The sequence below is a fragment of the Hemitrygon akajei genome, chromosome 1 (genome assembly GCF_048418815.1).
Source record: "Hemitrygon akajei chromosome 1, sHemAka1.3, whole genome shotgun sequence".
Lineage (NCBI taxonomy): Eukaryota > Metazoa > Chordata > Chondrichthyes > Myliobatiformes > Dasyatidae > Hemitrygon > Hemitrygon akajei.
The window spans coordinates 9,445,412-9,464,042 of record NC_133124.1 but is presented as its reverse complement, the minus strand read 5'-3'; the positions used below and the strand labels follow the sequence as shown (position 1 = coordinate 9,464,042).

At 43.5% G+C, this 18,631-nt stretch overlaps 1 protein-coding gene across 1 annotated transcript in view; it reads right to left on the bottom strand.

The window, feature by feature from the left end:
* pou6f2 (POU class 6 homeobox 2) overlaps nucleotides 1–18,631 on the bottom strand; it is a 655,269-nt gene that overhangs the window by 98,069 nt on the left and 538,569 nt on the right. The window lies entirely within an intron of this gene.

The following is an 18,631-nucleotide window of genomic DNA, read 5'->3' as shown; positions in this document are numbered from 1 at the left end:
TCCCTCTGAGCCCCAACCTCATACCTTCTCCCCGTATCCCTTCATGCCTTGACTAATCAAGACTCTATTAACCTCAACCTTAAAAATAGCCAATGACTTGGGCTCCACAGCTGCCTATGGAAACAAATTCCACCGATTCACCACCTTCTGGCTAAAGAAATTCCTCCTCATCTCCATTCTAACTGGTCATCCCTCTATTCTGAGGCTGAGTTCCCTGGTCTTGGACTCCCCCAACATAGGAAACATCCTCTTCACATCCACTCTACCAAGGCCTTTCAACATCCGATAGGTTTCAATGAGGAGACCCCTCATTCTTCTGAATTCCAGTGAGTACAGGCTCTCTGGCCCACAATGTTATGCCAACACTTTTACCTACTCCAAGATCAATCCAATCCCTCTCTTCTACAAACTTTTCCATTTTTCTGTCGTAAATGTGCCTGTGTAAGAGTTTCATAAAGTCCCTAATGTATCTGCCTCTACCACCACCTCTGGCAGTGTGTTCCATACACCCACCAATCTCTGTGGGGGAAAAACCCACCTCTGACATCCCTCCCATACTTTTCCCCAAACTTTAAAGTTACGCCCCCTCGTATTATCCATTTCCACCCTGGGAGAAAGTCTCTGGATATCCCCTCGATCCATGCCTCTCATTATATTGTTCACCTCTATCAAGTCTCCACTCATCTTTCTTCCCTTCAAAAACCCTAGCTCACTCAACCTATCATCATAAGGGATACTCTCTAATCCAGCCAACATCCTGGTGAATCTCTGTACCTTCTCTAAAGCTTCCACATCCTTGCTATAATGAGTCTGCCACCAAGTCTGCTCCAACATTTGATCAGGGCTGATTTATTTGACATGTCTGTTCTTTCTTTTTCTTTTCATTACATTATTGTGCAAAATGAAATGCCTACTCATTTACCCTTGTATAAAAGCCAGCAGCTTTTCCCTGTCAAAGATGGTCGCATGTTAGACCGCACAACTTTGACATTAGAAGGAATTCATAGACTCAGAGACTCCAGCAACCTGATCTGTCAAAATCTGAAGACCAGCTTGACTCTGAATTATAGCGCTGCTTTGGTGGCCCAAGGCCGAGCAAGGTTTATCGCTGATGAAAGACCTTGACTTGCAGGACATAATCCAATTGCAGCAACATCAATTATGCACCTTTGCTGAACAACTTAAATGCCTTAAATCCTTGTTAATTATTTACAACAGATTGCTGCATTCTCACAGAAGCATCGTTGAATAATTATTGAAACTATTCAAAATTCGTCATCGTTATCATCCACCTCAACAGACTCAAAGTAAAAGTGGAAATGAAACACAATTCAGGTATTATTATTAAAAATACAACACACCCAGGAAAGCGCTTCAGTTTGATTCTGCTTAATATTATTTTACATTAAAAATTTACAGACAACTCTTTATACAGAGAGGAAAATGCGAGTGTATTTTGGAAGCTGTCAGTGAATTTGGTGTTCTGAAGGGCTCAGCTAATTTTTAAAACAGGCTGAAGCCTTTTGGAAGCTCTGAAGCATCTCTCCAGGGGACCCCTGAGACTCAGCAAGTGTACTAAACCAGGTTTGATTATACGTATTTCAGATTTTAAAATTTTATTTATTGTTTATTTACTGAGACACAATGTGGAATCAGCCCTTCTGGCCTTTGTGCTGTGCCACCCAGCAATCCCCTGATTTAATCATAGCCAAATCAAGGGACAAATTACAGTTAATCTTTAGACTGTGGGGGACACCGGAGCACCCGGAGAAACCCACACAGTCATGGGGAGAATCTACAAACTCCTTACAGGCAGTGGTGGGAATTGAACCCAGGTCGCCTGTACTGTGAAGTGTTGTGCTAACCACTAAGCATTACTAAGAATTTTGTGTGCAACTTTCAATTCATTTTTACAATCATACAGAACTGGACAATTATTGAAACATGGAAACACAGAAAACCTACAGCACAATACAGGCCCTTTGGCCCACAAAGTTGTGTCAAATACATCCCTACCTTAGAAATTACTAGGCTTACCTATAGCCCTCTATTTTTTTAAGCTCCTTGTACCTATCCAAAAGTCTCTTAAGAGACTCTATCATATCCGTATCAACCACCACTATTGCCGGCAGCCCATTCCACGCACTCACCACTCTCTGCGTAAAAAACTTACCCCTGTCATCTCCTCTGCACCTATGCCCAAGCACCTTAAACCTGTGCCCTCTTGTGGCAGCCATTTTGGCCCTGGAAAAAAGCCTCTGACTATCTACACGATCAATGCCTCTCATCATCTTATACACCTCTGTCAGGTCACCTCTCATCCTCCGTCGCTCCAAGGAGAAAAGGCCGAGATCACTCAACCTGTCTTCATAAGGCATGCTCCCCAATCCAGGGGAAATCTCCTCTGCACCCTTTCTATGGTTTCCACAACCTTCCTACAACCACTCTTTACCCTCTGTGGGCAAGCCAGTTCTGGATCCGCAAAGCAATGTCCCCTTGGATCTCATGGCTCCTTACTTTCTCAATAAGCCTTGCATGGGGTACCTTATCAAATGCCTTGCTGAAATCCATATACACTACATCTACTGCTCTTCCTTTATCAACGTGTTTAGTCACGTCCTCAAAAATTTCAATCAGGCTCGTAAGGCACAACTTGCTCTTGACAAAGCCATGCAACTATTCCTAATCATATTATACCTCTCCAAATGTTCATAAATCCTGCCTCTCAGGATCTTCTCCATCAACTTACCAACCACTGAATTAGACTCACTGGTATATAATTTCTTGGGCTATCTCTACTCCCTTTCTTAAATAAGGGAACAACATCCACAAATCTCCAATCCTCCGGAACCTCTCCCGTCCCCATTGATGATGCAAAGATCATCGCCAGAAGCTCAGCAATCTCCTTCCTCACCTCCCACAGTGGCCTAGGATACATCTCATCTGGTCCCGGTGACTTATTTATTGGTTATTTATAATATTTTGTTCTTCTTCTTATTTATTATTTTGTTGGTTGGTATTAACTGATGAGGGCCTTAGCCTGAAATATCAACTGTTTATTCCTCTTCATAGATGTTGCTTGACCTGCTGAGTTCCTTCAGCATTTTTTGTGTGTTGCTCTGGATTTCCAGCAACTGCAGAATCTCTTGAATCTACAATCAAACGTGTATTGAGTGCAAAGTTGATAATGGAGAGACATCATGACTTCAACAAGATTATTTGTGGAGTTTTACAAGGTTAAATCAAAGTACAATATATTCTATTGAATGATTTTTTGAGCTCATCTCTGTTGTTGACACATATAGTATCTATATGGAATGAGGCGGCCTCCTATAAAGGTTAAATCCATGTACCACTTGGCAGATAACTCAGGTTGTGGATTCTAATACATCTCGGCATTGTGAAATAGAGGAATAAACATTGAAGACACACCACCAGGCTCTCACAAAGACAAAGAATACACATTGACCAGACAGAAGAGCTTTACACCTCGTAAACCAGGAGTCTGATGGAAAAGTACAGCTTCTGGTCTGGGCAGTGGGCTACTGCACAGGATTGGAATAAACCGCAGAGAGTCATATATTTAGTCATCATGGGCACTAGCCTCTGTAGTATTCAGGACATCTTCAAGGAGTGATACCTCAAAAAGGCCGCATACGTCATTCAGGACCCAAGTCACCCAGGTCATGTCTTGTTCTCATTGCTACCATCAAGAGGAGGTACAGAAGCCTGTAGACTTCAATGATTCAGAAACAGCTTCTTCCCCTCTGCCACCTGATTTCTGAATGGACATTGAACCCCTGAACACCCCCTCATGACTATTTTATTTCTATTTTTGCACTACTTATTTAATTTAACTATTCTATATATATACTTACTGCAACTCACAGTTTTATGTCTAGTTCCATGTATTACATTGTACTGCTGCCACAAAGTCAACAAATGTCACAACATATGCTGGTGACATTAAACCTGATTCTGAAAACACTGATTGATCCTGACATAACAGGTCTGCTGATAGTGAGCCACTGATAATAAAGGCGAGATTTTGAAACCCATCATGCATACCTCCCCTTGATATACCTGTTGACTGGGGGCTAGGCTTCTCCTAGAGTTTAACAATTAGTTTTATTTATCACATGTACATTGAAACATACAGCGATGTCTATCATTTGCGTCAACGACCAGGGCAGCCTGCAAGTGTTGGCAGGCTTCTGACCCCAACAAAGCATGCCGAAAACTTACTGAGCCTAACCCCTACGCCTTTAGAAAGTGGGAGGGAACAGGAGCAGCTGGAGGAAACCCAAGCGGTGATGGGGAGAACATACAATCTCCTTACAGACAGCGGCAGGATTTGAGGTGGGTCAGAGGTGCTGAAAACTGTTACCCTAACTGCTGCTGCGCACCATCTTATTTTCTATTGCATATTCCCAGTGAAAGCTCTAAGGTGCTCTGAAATGTGAGATGCGCCTAATTATTTTAAAAAAATTATTTAGAGATACAGCATGGTACCAGGCCCTTCTGGCCCAACGAGTTCACCCTGTCCAGTTACACCCATGTTAACTTCCTAACCCATACGTCTTTGGAAAGCAGGAGGAAACCAAAGCACCTGGAGAGAACTCAAGCGGTCATGTACAAACTCCTCATAGCGGTGGAACTGAACCCGAGTTGCTGGTGCTGTAATAGCGTTTTGCTAACCGTCCCGCTATCGTGCTGTCCCAAAGTTATGAAAGTACTTCTGATCCTCAGCAGCAGCAACACTTGGAACAGCTCATATGAAACAAAAACGAAATGAAGAGGAACGTAAAGAGTCGTCACAAAGTTTGCACTTTAGCTGACAAAAACCGAACTGATATTTACTTTGATATTATGTGTTAAATGGAACTTTCTGACTCTGGTGCATTCTCATCACATCCACTCCCTAGACAGCATGGGCAGGGGGAAGGATGTTTCCTTTGGTGGGAGAATAGGGTTAAGGGGGAAATGGATCAACCATGGTGAAATGGAGGGGGGGGGGGGGTGAGGAAGACCTGATGGGCCAAATGGCCCAATTCTACTCCTATGTTTTCTGGCCTTACGGTCTAAATTACGACAGAGTTTTCTTTAAGTACATCAATTTCTACAGATAAACCAAAGGAGCATTCTGCCTGTTTGGATCACAACCTGGTATGGAGGCTCCCCTCAGAGAGGCCGCTGGTTTGTGTCGCTGCCCTCAGAGAGGCCGCTAGGTCATGTTGCTGCCCTTGGAGGGGTGTCTGGTTGGAGTTGCTTTTCTCAGTGAGGTCACTGGTTTGAGTCACTTCCCTCGGAGAGGCCACTGGGTCCTGATGCTCTCAGAGATGTTACTGAAATTCTGAGATTTATGGATTGGACTCCAGTTGATATTGGCCTCTTTCAGTTCTATGTTTTGTCATGTTCTTGCCCATTCTTTCTTCTTACCGATTGGCAGACAGGGGGTTTGGGTGATTTGTTAGTTTTTGCGTGAGGGAGGGGTTGGGGGGGGGGAGTTTGGGGTTTGTGAATTTTTGTTTCTTTATCTTTTTGTGTGGTGGGGGAGGTTGATGCCTTTCTTTCAACTACTTCTTGGAGTATTGTGTGCAGTTTTGGTCACCAAATTACAGGAAGGATATTAATGAGGTTGAAAGAGTGCAGAGAAGGTTTACAAGGATGTTGCTGGAACTTGAGAAACTGAGTTGAATAGGTTAGGACTTTATTCCCTGGAGCGTAGAAGAATGAGGGGTGATTTGATAGAGGTGTATAAAATTATGATGGGTATAGATAGAGTGAATGCAAGCAGGCTTTTTCCACTGAGGCCAGGGGAGAAAAAACCAGAGGACGTGGGATAAGGGTGAAGAGGGAAAAGTTTAAAGGGAACATTGGGGGGGGGGGGCTTCTTCACACAAAGAGAGGTGGGAGTGTGGAATGAGCTGCCAGATAAGGTGGTAAATGCGGGCTCACTTTTAACATTTAAGAAAAACTTGGACAGGTATATGGCTGAGAGGTGAATGGAGGGATATGGGCCAGGTGCAGGTCAGAGGGACTAGGCAGAAAAATGGTTCGGCACAGCCAAGAAGGGCCAAGAGGCCTGTTTCTGTGCTGTAATGTTCTATGGTTCTATGGCTATCTAGAGAAGACAAATCTCAGAGTTGCATTCTGCACATATTCGAACAGAAGTAAGTAGGAATTTTTTAGCTAAAGAGTGGTGAATCTGTGGAATGCTCTGCCACAGACTGCAGTGGAGGCCAAGTCCATTTTTGGTATATTTAAAGTGGAAATTGATAGAGTCCTGATTGGACAGGGCATCAAGGGATATGGTGAGAGGGCAGGTATATGGGGTTGAATAGTATTTGCGATCAGCCATGATAAAATGGCAGAGTTGACTCAATGGGTTGAAAGGCCAAATTCTGCTCCTATGTATTATGGTTTTATACATACTTTGATGATAAAATGAACCTTTGAACCTTTGTGTAGAGGCGCCAATGCACAGGATCACAAGAGGCAGGCGAGGGTTGGAGACTCAGCCAAATCTATCACTGGCACAAGTCACCCTACCATCGAGGACATCTTCAAAAGGCAATGCCTCAGGAAGGTGTCAACTATCATTAAGGACCATCACCATCCAGGAAACACCCACTTGAAGTTGTATAAGATATTGGTTAGACCTAATTTGGAGTAACATGTGTAATTCTGGTGACCTACCTACAAGAAAGACGTAAACAAGATTGAAAAAATACAGAAAACATTTTTCAGGTGTTATGAGTGATGGACAGACCTGATGGTCAATGGGATGCAGAGTTAACCATTCCCTCCCCCCTCCTGAGAACTACGAACTATTGCTGTTGCTATGCTGCTCATGAGAGAGAGAGATAAAGCCCAGGCAAGAACATCTGCTACAGATAAGAGGGGGAGAGAAACTGTTGATTTACTGTATTTTGACTCTTCCTGGATTATTTACCTTCCACTACAAGGACTGTACTTTGCTCGTTAACATTCCTCAGGAGATAGCAGGAGTGGCCTGATTTGATGGACACAGTCATTCAGAGTTGATGGATAGCTGAGACCCCGTGAGTGGGGATAAAGGACAGGTCTGGAGAGACACCCTTCAGACACACCAGTGGACACTGACTGAGTGTTGGGAACCCACAGAAAGGTGGGGGCTTCGGAGACCGAACCAGGAGATCGGTCAGTAAAGCTCACAGTGTTACAGCAGGGCTGGTGGGGACTTGTGTGTGTGTCCACTCATGCCAGAGTGACGAGTCCACCACAGAAGAACGGTCTAGCTGAAGACCAGAGGGGTCATAACTGAATGGCCACAACGACACGACGGATTAAGAAAGCCACAAAATGGTTTGCCTGCCGCAACGGTTGCTGTTACATTTCGCTCGCTCTCTCTCTCTCTCTCCAACGATTTCAATACAACAACCATAACCACCTCAGCATTTATGAACTGAACTCTATACTTTCCTATGACAATTCATTTACCCCTAGACATCAATAGAGCTGGTTTATTATTGATTATTGTTATGCCTACACTTTTAGGTTTATTACTGTTAACTTGTTCTATATGTATATTTGCATTTTTGATATTGTATTGTGTAGTTTACTAATAAACACCTTTAGTTTGGTACCACCAGATTCCAACGGATTCTTCTTTCTCTGCTGGTCAGACACCCAGTTACGGGGTACGTAACAAATTGGGGGATCGTCCGGGATTTGATTACCAAATTGGGAAGCCAGTGAATCGGGATAAAAATCCCTTATTTGATCTGGTTGTGTGGATAACCAGATGGGAAACCAGAAGAGATGGAAATTGACAAATTTTTAAAAGACCCGACTTTGGGGGCATTAGAGGATGCCAAGAAGGCGGAATTGGTGAGCGTTGCAAAACGATTAAATCTCTCGGCGGTGAAATCGTCGATGAGCAAGTTGGATATACAGAGAGCAATAGCTGTGCATTACGTATCCGAGGGTGTGTTCACGTCGGATGTATCGGACCTGTTCCCTGAGAAAAAACCAGTTGAGGGTGAGCTTCAGATACAGATAGAAAGATTAAGATTGGCTGTGGAGAAGGAGGAAAGGAAGCATGAGCTTTGGATAAAGGAGATAGAAGCTGCAAGGCAGAGAGAAGAAGCTGATAGGCAGAGGGAGGACAGAGAGAAAGAGAGGCAGTTTGCACTGGAAATGGAGAGGTTAAAGGCATCGCAGGGAAGGGAACGGATTGCAAACTCAAATGAGGGGTTCAAGATTGGTCAGGAGATCCAGTTAGTACCTCCATTCGAGGAGATGGATGTCGATAAGTTCTTCCTTCATTTTGAGAAAGTGGCTGTGAATCAGAACTGGCCTAAGGGGAAATGGGCTGTTCTGTTACAGAGCGTACATAGGGGGAAGGCTCAACAAGCGTTTTCGGCATTGTCTATGGATGAGTCTAAGGATTACGAAGAAGTAAAAAGGGCTGTATTGAGGAGTTACGAGTTGGTGCCAGAAGCATACTGGCAGAAGTTCTGGAACTTGAGAAAGTCGTGGAACCACATGTATTTAGAGTTTGCCCGTGAGATGCAAATGTGTTGTGAGCGTTGGTGCGCCTCAAAAGGGGTTGTTGGAGATTATGATAAACTATTACAGTTAATACTGATGGAGCAGTTCAAAGGTTGTATCCCTGAGAGTATGAAGACGTACTTGGATGAGAAGGAGACAGTGACTCTATCTGCGACTGCCAAATTAGCAGACAATTATGCGTTAACCCACAAGATCAAGTTTTCCTCAAATAAGAGCTACCAGAGAGGCAGTAGGGATGGTAGAGAAAGCCCACCGGCTATGGCAGAGAATAAGCCGGGAGCTAGTGGAAAAGATAAGGAGGAGGAAAAACAGGCTGGCAGGAAGGTTCCTAACTTTACGTGTTATAATTGTGGGAAAGCTGGTCATACAGCATCTAAGTGTTTTGCTCCGAAGAAGGAGACAGGAAAAGGGAAAACGGAAGTCCCGACTGGTTGCATTGAGTCGGTCAACAGATCGATGAGGAAGGCAAAGGTAGGTACAGCACAAGAGGGGCGTGAGAAGTTTATCTCGGAAGGGCCGGTGTCTGTGAAGGAGGGTGAAACCCCAGTTCCAGTGCGGATCTGGAGGGATACTGGGGCTGATCAGTCATTGATTTTAAGGAAGATGTTAGACCTCAGTCCTGAGACTGAGACTGGGGAGGTTGTGTTATGAGGTATCGGAAAAGGGACCGAGGCCGTACCTTTGCACAGGATATTTCTGAAATGTGACCTGGTATCTGGACCAGTCGAAATAGGGGTGGGGTTGAAACTACCGATGGACGGCGTGGACGTCCTACTTGGTAATGATCTGGCAGGTGGTGACGTGTATTCAGCAGTGAAATTGACAAGTAAGCCTGTAAGTGCTGAGGATCCACCCATAGATTCCAAGATTTATCCCACATGCGCAGTCACTCGCATGTCTAGAAAGGCGGCTGAGAAAGGAGACAGTTTAAATGAGTCCAGGGTTGATTTGGCAGAGATGTTTTTACCGATCTTGTACCAGGAGAGGTTAGAGGATGGTAAAATGGAGAATAGTGGAGCTAAGGAAAGTAAGGGAGACAAAGCAGATTTAGTGTTGTCAAGGAACGGAATTTTGAACCTGGCTCACAAGATACCCCTAGGTGGACACTTAGGAGTGAGGAAGGAGGTTATGGAGGCACAGAGTAAAGATGAGAAACAGATGAGATAGATAGATAGATAGATAGATACTTTATTCATCCCCATGGGGAAATTCAACATTTTTTTCCAATGTCCCATACACTTGTTGTAGCAAAAACTCAGTAATAATATGATATGCATCTAAATCACTAACTCAAAAAGCATTAATAATAGCTTTAAAAAAAGTTCTTAAGTCCTGGCAGTTGAATTGTAAAGCCTAATGGCATTGGGGAGTATTGACCTCTTCATCCTGTCTGAGGAGCATTGTATCGACAGTAACCTGTCGCTGAAACTGCTTCTCTGTCTCTGGATGGTGCTATGTAGAGGATGTTCAGGGTTTTCCATAATTGACCGTAGCCTACTCAGCGCCCTTCGCTCAGCTACCGATGTTAAACTCTCCAGTACTTTGCCCACGACAGAGCCCGCCTTCCTTATCAGCTTATTAAGACGTGAGGCGTCCTTCTTCTTAATGCTTCCTCCCCAACACGCCACCACAAAGAAGAGGGCGCTCTCAACAACTGACCTATAGAACATCTTCAGCATCTCACTGCAGACATTGAATGACGCTAACCTTCTAAGGAAGTACAGTCGACTCTGTGCCTTCCTGCACAAGGCATCTGTGTTGGCAGTCCAGTCTAGCTTCTCGTCCAACTGTACTCCCAGATACTTGTAGGTCTTAACCTGCTCCACACATTCTCCATTAATGATCACTGGCTCCATATGAGGCCTAGATCTCCTAAAGTCCACCACCATCTCCTTGGTCTTGGCAGTTAGAGGGTCCAGGGTTGGACACGGATGATCTGTCTGGTTTGACAGAGCTGTTTTCAATTGAAGAAGTTAAGTGTGTTCCCGATGATGTAAGGGTAGTCCTAGATGAAAAGGATGCTGCTACCTTGAGGGAGTCTGCTGGGTTAGCAGACAAAGTTGTCTTAACCCACAAGGTTGAGTTTACTCCGAAGGGGAGTTGCCCAGAGAGTACCTGGGAGGATCAGGGGAACTTAGAATTTGAAAAAGGGACTGGTATTGAAAGCCTAGGAGAGGCAGATGTCCCGTTTGCTTGTGTTCAGGATGTGAAGGATGTGGAGTCACAGGATACTGAACCTTGTGTTGAAGCTCAGGGAAAGTCTGAAGTATCTGATTTAGTTGAAAAGGAATGCAATCCTTTTGGGTCAGATAGACTTGGTTCAGTGAAGAAAGGATTAACCGTGGCACCAGGAGAAAGTGAGAATTCTCAGTCACTTGTGTTAAAAGTTAGTGAGGAGATGAAAGCTGGTGATGTGAATATTATTGAAGGGATAGGGAAAAGTATTGTTCCTAAACTTTTGAATAAAGAAAATTTAAGGTCGGGTTTGGTGTCAGAACTGTTGATAAAAGTGAAGGGACCGTTAACTAAACAGTGGCTTGTTAACAAGGTGCCTGTGAGTCAATTACAGTTTGTTTTGGAATTTAAGGATAAACAACTTGGTGATGTTGTTCAAGGATGTGATTTGGAAAGACAGAACTTAAAGTGTTGTTTTGACCAAGAGGGATCACCTGCAGATGTTAAACGAGAAACTAACAGAATTAAAGATCCTGAAGATAAAATTAATGACCTGCTTAAAATTAATGAGTGGTGTGGAAGTTCAGCAAATGGGCTTAGTTTGGAAAACATTGGTGATAAGATAGCTCCTGTGAAAAGAGTCTGTGAAGGCCTGTTCCAAGCTGGTGAGCAAGCTAAACATGTGAGAATTAAGTGGAAAAGAGGCAAGGGTTGACCAAATGCCACTTTGAATAACAGGATCTGGTTTTGCGGGAATTTGATTTTTTTTTAACGAAGCATGTGAATAAGAAAGACAACATCATGGAAGATTGAATGTTAAGTTTAAAAGTAAAATAGAGATTAGTATTTGCACAAACTTCTGTAATGTACCACAGTATAATCACACATGTATTGGTTCACACTTTGTAATATACACCTAAGCTAAGAACACAATCCCTGGGTATTTTTGGCTAACATGAAAAATAAAAATAGGAGGTTATTAAGTTGGAGTCTGTTGTTACAGGAATTCCATATTAAACTACAACATGTAAAGGGGAGTGACAATGTAATTGCTGATTGTTTATCTAGATGTTAATTTGAAAGTGTATCTGTATTATTCTTGTAGTTAAGACCACTTCTGTATTTCATTAAACACTGTATTTTGTTAAACTCTGTAATACAGTAATATGCTTTATTAGTTAATTTTCACTCTGGTGAAAATTCCCAGAAGGATGGGGGTGTTATGAGTGATGGACAGACCTGATGGTCAATGGGGTGCAGAGTTAACCATTCCCCCCCCTCCTGAGAATTACGAACTATTGCTGTTGTTATGCTGCTCATGAGAGAGAGAGAGAGAGATAAAGCCCAGGCAAGAACATCTGCTACAGATAAGAGGGGGAGAGAGACTGTTGATTTACTGTATTATGACTCTTCCTGGATTATTTACCTTCCACTACAAGGACTGTACTTTGCTCGTTAACATTCCTCAGGAGATAGCAGGAGTGGCCTGATTTGATGGACACGGTCATTCAGAGTTGATGGATAGCTGAGACCCCGTGAGTGGGGATAAAAGACAGATCTGGAGAGACACCCTTCAGACACACCAGTGGACACTGACTGAGTGTTGGGAACCCACAGAAAGGTGGGGGCTTCGGAGACCGAACCAGGAGATCGGTCAGTAAAGCTCACAGTGTTACAGCAGGGCTGGTGGGGACTTGTGTGTGTGTGTCCACTCATGCCAGAGTGACGAGTCCACCACAGAAGAACGGTCTAGCTGAAGACCAGAGGGGTCATAACTGAATGGCCACAACGATACGACAGATTAAGAAAGCCACAAAATGGTTTGCCTGCCGCAACTGTTGCTGTTACATCTCGCTAGCTCTCTCTCTCTCCCCAACGATTTCAATACAACAACCATAACCACCTCAGCATTTATGAACTGAACTCTATACTTTCCTATGACAATTCATTTACCCCTAGACATCAATAGAGCTTGATTATTATTTATTATTGTTATTCCTACACTTTTAGGTTTATTACTGTTAACTTGTTTTATATGTATATCTGCATTTTTGATATTGTATTGTGTAGTTTACTAATAAACACCTTTAGTTTGGTCCCACCAGACTCCAATGGATTCTTCTTTCTCTGCTGGTCAGACACCCAGTTACGGGGTACGTAACACAGGATGTTTCCAGGTCTTGAGGACCTTATTTATAGGGAAAGGTTGAACAGGTTAGGACTTATTCCCAAGAATGTAAAAGATTGAGGGGAGATTTGATAGAGGTATACAAAATTATCACGGGTATAGATAAGGGTAAATGCAAACATTGAGTTTGGGTGAGGCTACAACTGAAGGTCATAGGTTAAGGGTGAATGGTGAAATATTTAAGGGAAACATGAGGGGAAACTTCTTCACTCTGAGGGTGGTAAGTTTGTGGAACGAGCTGCCAGCACAAGTGGTGGCTGTGAGTTCGATTTCAACATTTAAGAGAAGTTTGGATAGGTACAGGGATGGGAGGGGTATGGAGGCCTATGGTCATATGGAAAGCTATACAGGGGTATGGTTGCAGGTTGATGGGATTAGGCAGATTAATTGTTCAGCATGAACTAGATGGTCTGAAGGGCCTGTTTCTATGCTGTAGTCTTCTATGACTCTTTTCATTGCTACCATCAAGAAGGTGGTACAGGAGCCTGAAGGCCCATACTCAATGTTTTAGGAACAGCTTCTTCCCTCTCTACCATCAGATTTCTGAATGGTCCATGAACACTAGCTCAATACCAATAATGAAAGGATTAACATAAGAGGCGTGTTTGACGGTTCTGGGCTTATACTCCCTGGAATGGGGGTAGTCTCAATTAAAACTCTTGAATATGGAAAGGCCTCAATAGAGTGGGCGTGGACAGAATGTTTTGTGCAGTGTGAGAGTCTAGGACCAGAGCATACAGCCTTAGAATAGAAGGACATCCATTTAGAGCAGAGATGAGGAGGAATTTCTTTAGCCAGAGGCTGTTGAATCTGTGGACTTCAATGCCACAGAGAGCTGTGGAGGATAAATCACTGAGTATATTTAAAGCTGAGACTGATGGGTTCTTGATTAGTCAGACATCAACGGCTACAGGGAGAAGACAGGAGCTGGGGTTGAGAGGGTTAATAAATCAGCCAAGATAGAATGGTGGAGCAGACTTGATGGGCTGAATCGCCAAATTCTGCTCCTATGTCTTACGGCCTTATTCCTCTTTTGAACTCTACTTAGTTTCATTCTTATTGTAACTTAGCTGTAATTTTTTTATGTCTTGCACTGTACTTTGCCCCATATAAAACAAAAACAGTGCTGGGGAACAGATGGATCTTTGTGTCCATGACTACAGATCCCTCAAAATTGCTGCACAAGTTGATAGGTTTGTTAAGAAGGCACATGGTGCGTTTGGAAAACTATGAAAACGGTACAAAAACTATGTTTAGTGCAGCATCCTTCACAATGTACAAAAACTACAGTGAACTGTCAGGTCAGCAGAAAAGGTCCCAGGCTGCAGCCTGCCATCACTGTCGGACTGGCTTGTGTCCAGGAGAAATGGGTGGGCAGGAAAAATCATTGTGAACCCTTCCCATCCCGCAAACTGCCTTTGCCAAAAGCTCCCTTCTGGAAAGCACCATGGGGCTATTAAAACAAAAACTTCACACTGTTTAAAACAGCACATCACGTAACACATGGAAATATATCTGGTGAATAAGGTTGATCCTTGATACTTGATTGAGTTCAAAAGCCACAAGGCAACGTTGCAGCTCTATGAAATCTCTGGTTCGACCACACTTGGAATATCGCGTTTCGTTCTGCTCGCTTCATTATGGAAAGGATACGAAAGCTTTAGCGAGGGCGCTGTGAAGATTTACCAGAATGCTGCCTGGTTAGAGAGCATGTCTTATGAGGATAGGTTGAGTGAGGAGGGCTTTTCTCTTTGGAGTGGCGGAAGATGAGAGATCACTTGTTTAAGGTGAACAAGATGATAAGAGGCATTGATTGAGTGAACTGCCAGAGACTTTTTCCCCAGGGCAGAAATGAATAATACAAGGGGGCATAATTTTCAGGTGATTGGAAGAAAGTATGGTGGGAGATGTTAGAGGTAAGTGTTTTTACACGGACACAGGGAATGGTGAGTGTATGGAAAGTGCTGCCTGGGGTGATGTTAGAGGCAGATCATCTCTAGAGATTTAAGAAACTTTTAGAGAGGCACTTGGATGACAGAAAAATGAAGGGTTATGTAGGAGGGAAGGGTTAACCTTATCTTGGATTAGGTTAGAAGGTTAGCACGACATTGTGGGCTGAATGACCTGCACTGTGCTGCAGTATTAGATGTCCTATGTTTTCAAAATATCCATGGTATTTCTGTGTCTGACCAACATGTTATTGCGTTTATCACATTGATAGCTACGAGGGCCATCTTGTTAAAATGGAAGGATATATCAGCTCCTACTTTGTCACAATGGTTCTCTCAAGTGATGCTGTGTCTTAGCTTGGAGAAAATTAGAAGTAGAACCTTTGAACCTTTATTTGATTTTGAGAAGAGATGGACAATAGACAATAGACAGTAGGTGCAGGAGTAGGCCATTTGGCCCTTCTAGCCAGCACCGCCATTCACTGTGATCATGGCCGATCAAACACAATCAGTACCCTGTTCCTGCCCTCTCCCCATATCCCTTGACCCCGCTACCTATAAGAGCTCTATCTAACTCTCTCTTGAATGCATCCAGAGACTTGGCCTCCACTGCCTTCTGGGGCAGAGCATTCCACATATCCACCACTCTCTGGGTGAAAAAGTTTTTCCGCATCTCTGTTCTAAATGGCCTACCCCTTATTCTTAAACTGTGGCCTCTAGTTCTGGACTCACCCATCAGCGGGAACATGCTTCCTGCCTCCAGTGTGTCCAATCCCTTAATAATCTTATATGTTTCAATCAGATCCCCTCTCATCCTTCTAAATTCCAGTGTATACAAGCCCAGTCGCTCCAATCTTTCAACATATGACAGTCCCACCATTCCGGGAATTAACCTTGTGAACCTACGCTGCACTCCCTCAATAGCAAGAATGTCCTTCCTCAAATTTGGAGACCAAAACTGCACACAATACTCCAGTTGTGGTCTCACCAGGGCCCTGTACAGCTGCAGAAGGACCTCTTTACTCCTATACTCAATTCCTCTTGTTATAAAAGCCAGCATGCCATTAGCTTTCTTCACTGCCTGCTGTACCTGCATGCTTGCTTTCATTGACTGATGTACAAGAACACCTAGATCTCGTACTTCCCCTTTTCCTAACTTGACTCCATTTAGATAGTAATCTGCCTTCCTGTTCTTGCCACCCAAGTGGATAACCTCACATTTATCCACATTAAACTGCATCTGCCATACATTTGCCCACTCACCCAACCTATCCAAGTCACCCAGATGGGGCTCATTTGCTCGTTATTATCATTTCAGTTAATTGATAGATTTCCTCCACGATCTAAATGTAATTTTTAAAAATATATCTTTTTCTCTTGTTGGCGGTTTGATGTTTATTTTTAGAAGCTTTTTGTGTGACACATGGCTCTGGGGTTGTACCCCCAATGGGTTTTTTCCCCCTCACTTTTCTTGCTTAGTAGGGTTTTTTTTTATTCACAAAAATTTTCAATCCTTAAGATAATTTCTTCTTTTTTGAGGCATTGTTAGTGTTGTTACTTCGATGTACTTGTACTATTTTTGAATAATAATAATAATAATAATCATAAAAAGATTTGAAAAAAATGATGTCCTATGTTCACTCTGGCTTTAGCAGAAGAAAGAAACCTCAACAGCAAAAATGATATTTTGGTATGAAGTAAGAGGGGCCAGAGATGAAAGGCAATCAGTGAGAAAATTCCATTGAATATAAGCTTCAGAAAATAACAGGGGCAGGGACTCCATGGTAAGTGGTGAATATGTCAACAGATTCCTTAATGTTGTGATAGCTGGGGTTTGTCATGGGGACAAGCTCCCACTACCTATTAAATGTTCCAACTGGCATGGGTCTCAAATTGCCTCTAACAATCAAGTCCAACTCCTGGCCTTCACGTGTGGCTTAGCTTCTAAGCCCTGCAGAACTGTTTCTACTGACAGGAGGAGGGGCAATGGTGGGTTAGTGGTCGCTTTGGGCAGATTGGCTCGTCAACCATGGGTGGCAGCTCATCTAGGAGAAGGCAAACTCTGATCTCAAACCTCCACTGCTTTGTGGCTGTACCCACTCATGGGGAAGGCTTCGAGAGGGAAAATCTGGAGCTGGAGTCCCTAAGGCAGTCCTGCATTGAGTTCAATGCTGCCTGGTAACTCCTGTGATGCTGTCGGTGCCAAGCTGTACAGGTCTCTGCCATTCCTTTGGGTTCATCAGTTGTGTGGAGAGGGGGGGCCTGCTACACGGGCGACAGCTTGCTCTCCATATTGTACTGCCCTGTGTTGTGTATCTAGTCAACTGGGATGCAACATCCATGGTCGACCCTGACTAGTGAAGGCCTCATGTCAACAGGACACCCCATAGAAAGATAATTTAACCATAAAGAGCAAGGATAGTTTTGGGGTTGCTGAATAGTTTCATAGTCTGGTAAATGGCTAAAGAGAATGGAGGGTGTGTGGAACATCCTGTCAGGGGTGGAGGCAGAGACATTAGGGACATTTAAGAAACTTTAGACAGATACATGGATGATAGCAAAATGGAGGGCTATGTACTGTAGGAGGTTAAAAGATTAGCACAACATTGTGGGCCGAAGGGCCTGTACTGTGCTGTAGTGTTCAATGTTCTAAGTTCTACATTGTAAACTCCACTACAAGCCAACCATGCACTGATGAGTGACGGAGAGGGGGAGAAGGGAAGATCAGGCTGCGTTCTGATGAGTGTTTCCACCGTCATGTCTGTTCCTACCAAGACACAGAGCATGTCTTCCTGAAACAGAGCCTCGGCCAGACGCAGCTGAACCAGAAGACGGCACTGCTGACAAATAGTTTCTGCCTGTGCAGTGATACCCTTCAAAATGATGCCTTGCTGTTGAGAGCCCAAGGGAAAAATGTAAGCGACACTTCACTCCTGTCTTTCCATGAGAAATGCCACGCAAGGTGCCAGCATCCATGACAGAAGGGTCACTCATCATGCCAAAGGCTGGTGATGGAGAGTGCTTTCAGGTTTTGAGGAATGCACCTTGACAGACATTTCCCACAATCAGTGAGGAGCAGAAAGAGATGGATGAGGAGAATAAAAACTGCTGAACGCAGCCACTGCTTTGGTGTGGCGACTGCACGAGACCGGGAAAAGCTGCAGAAGGTTGTAAACTCTGCCAGCTCTAGCATGGGCACTAGGCTCCCTGGCACCGAGGGTATCTTCAACTGGTGATCCTCAAAAAGACGGCATCCATCATTAAGGGCCCTCACCATCCAGGACATGCCCTCTTCTCATGGTCACCATCAACGAGGAGGGACAGGAGCCTGAAGACACACACTCAATGTTTCAGGAACATCTCCTTACTCTCCACCATCAGATTTCTTCATGGACAATGAACCCATGAACACTAACTCACTATTGTTTTTTTGCTCTCATTTTGCACTATTTATTTAATTTTATATATATTTATTGTTTTTTATTATATATTGTACTGTACTGCTGCCCCAAACAACAGATTTCAGAATCAGAATCAGGTTTAATATCACTGGCATATGTTGTGAAATTTGTTATGGGGTAGCTGTACAGAATAATAAAAGAGAGAAAATTATATCTATTTATAATGTTAAATAGTGCAAAAAGAGAGAAAAAAAGTAGTGAGGCAGTGTTTATGACATGTGCCAGTGATTCTGATTCTAATTCAGATTCCAATTCCTAAATGAGCTTGAAATTCCATGGTAATGTTAGATTTCAAGTTTCCC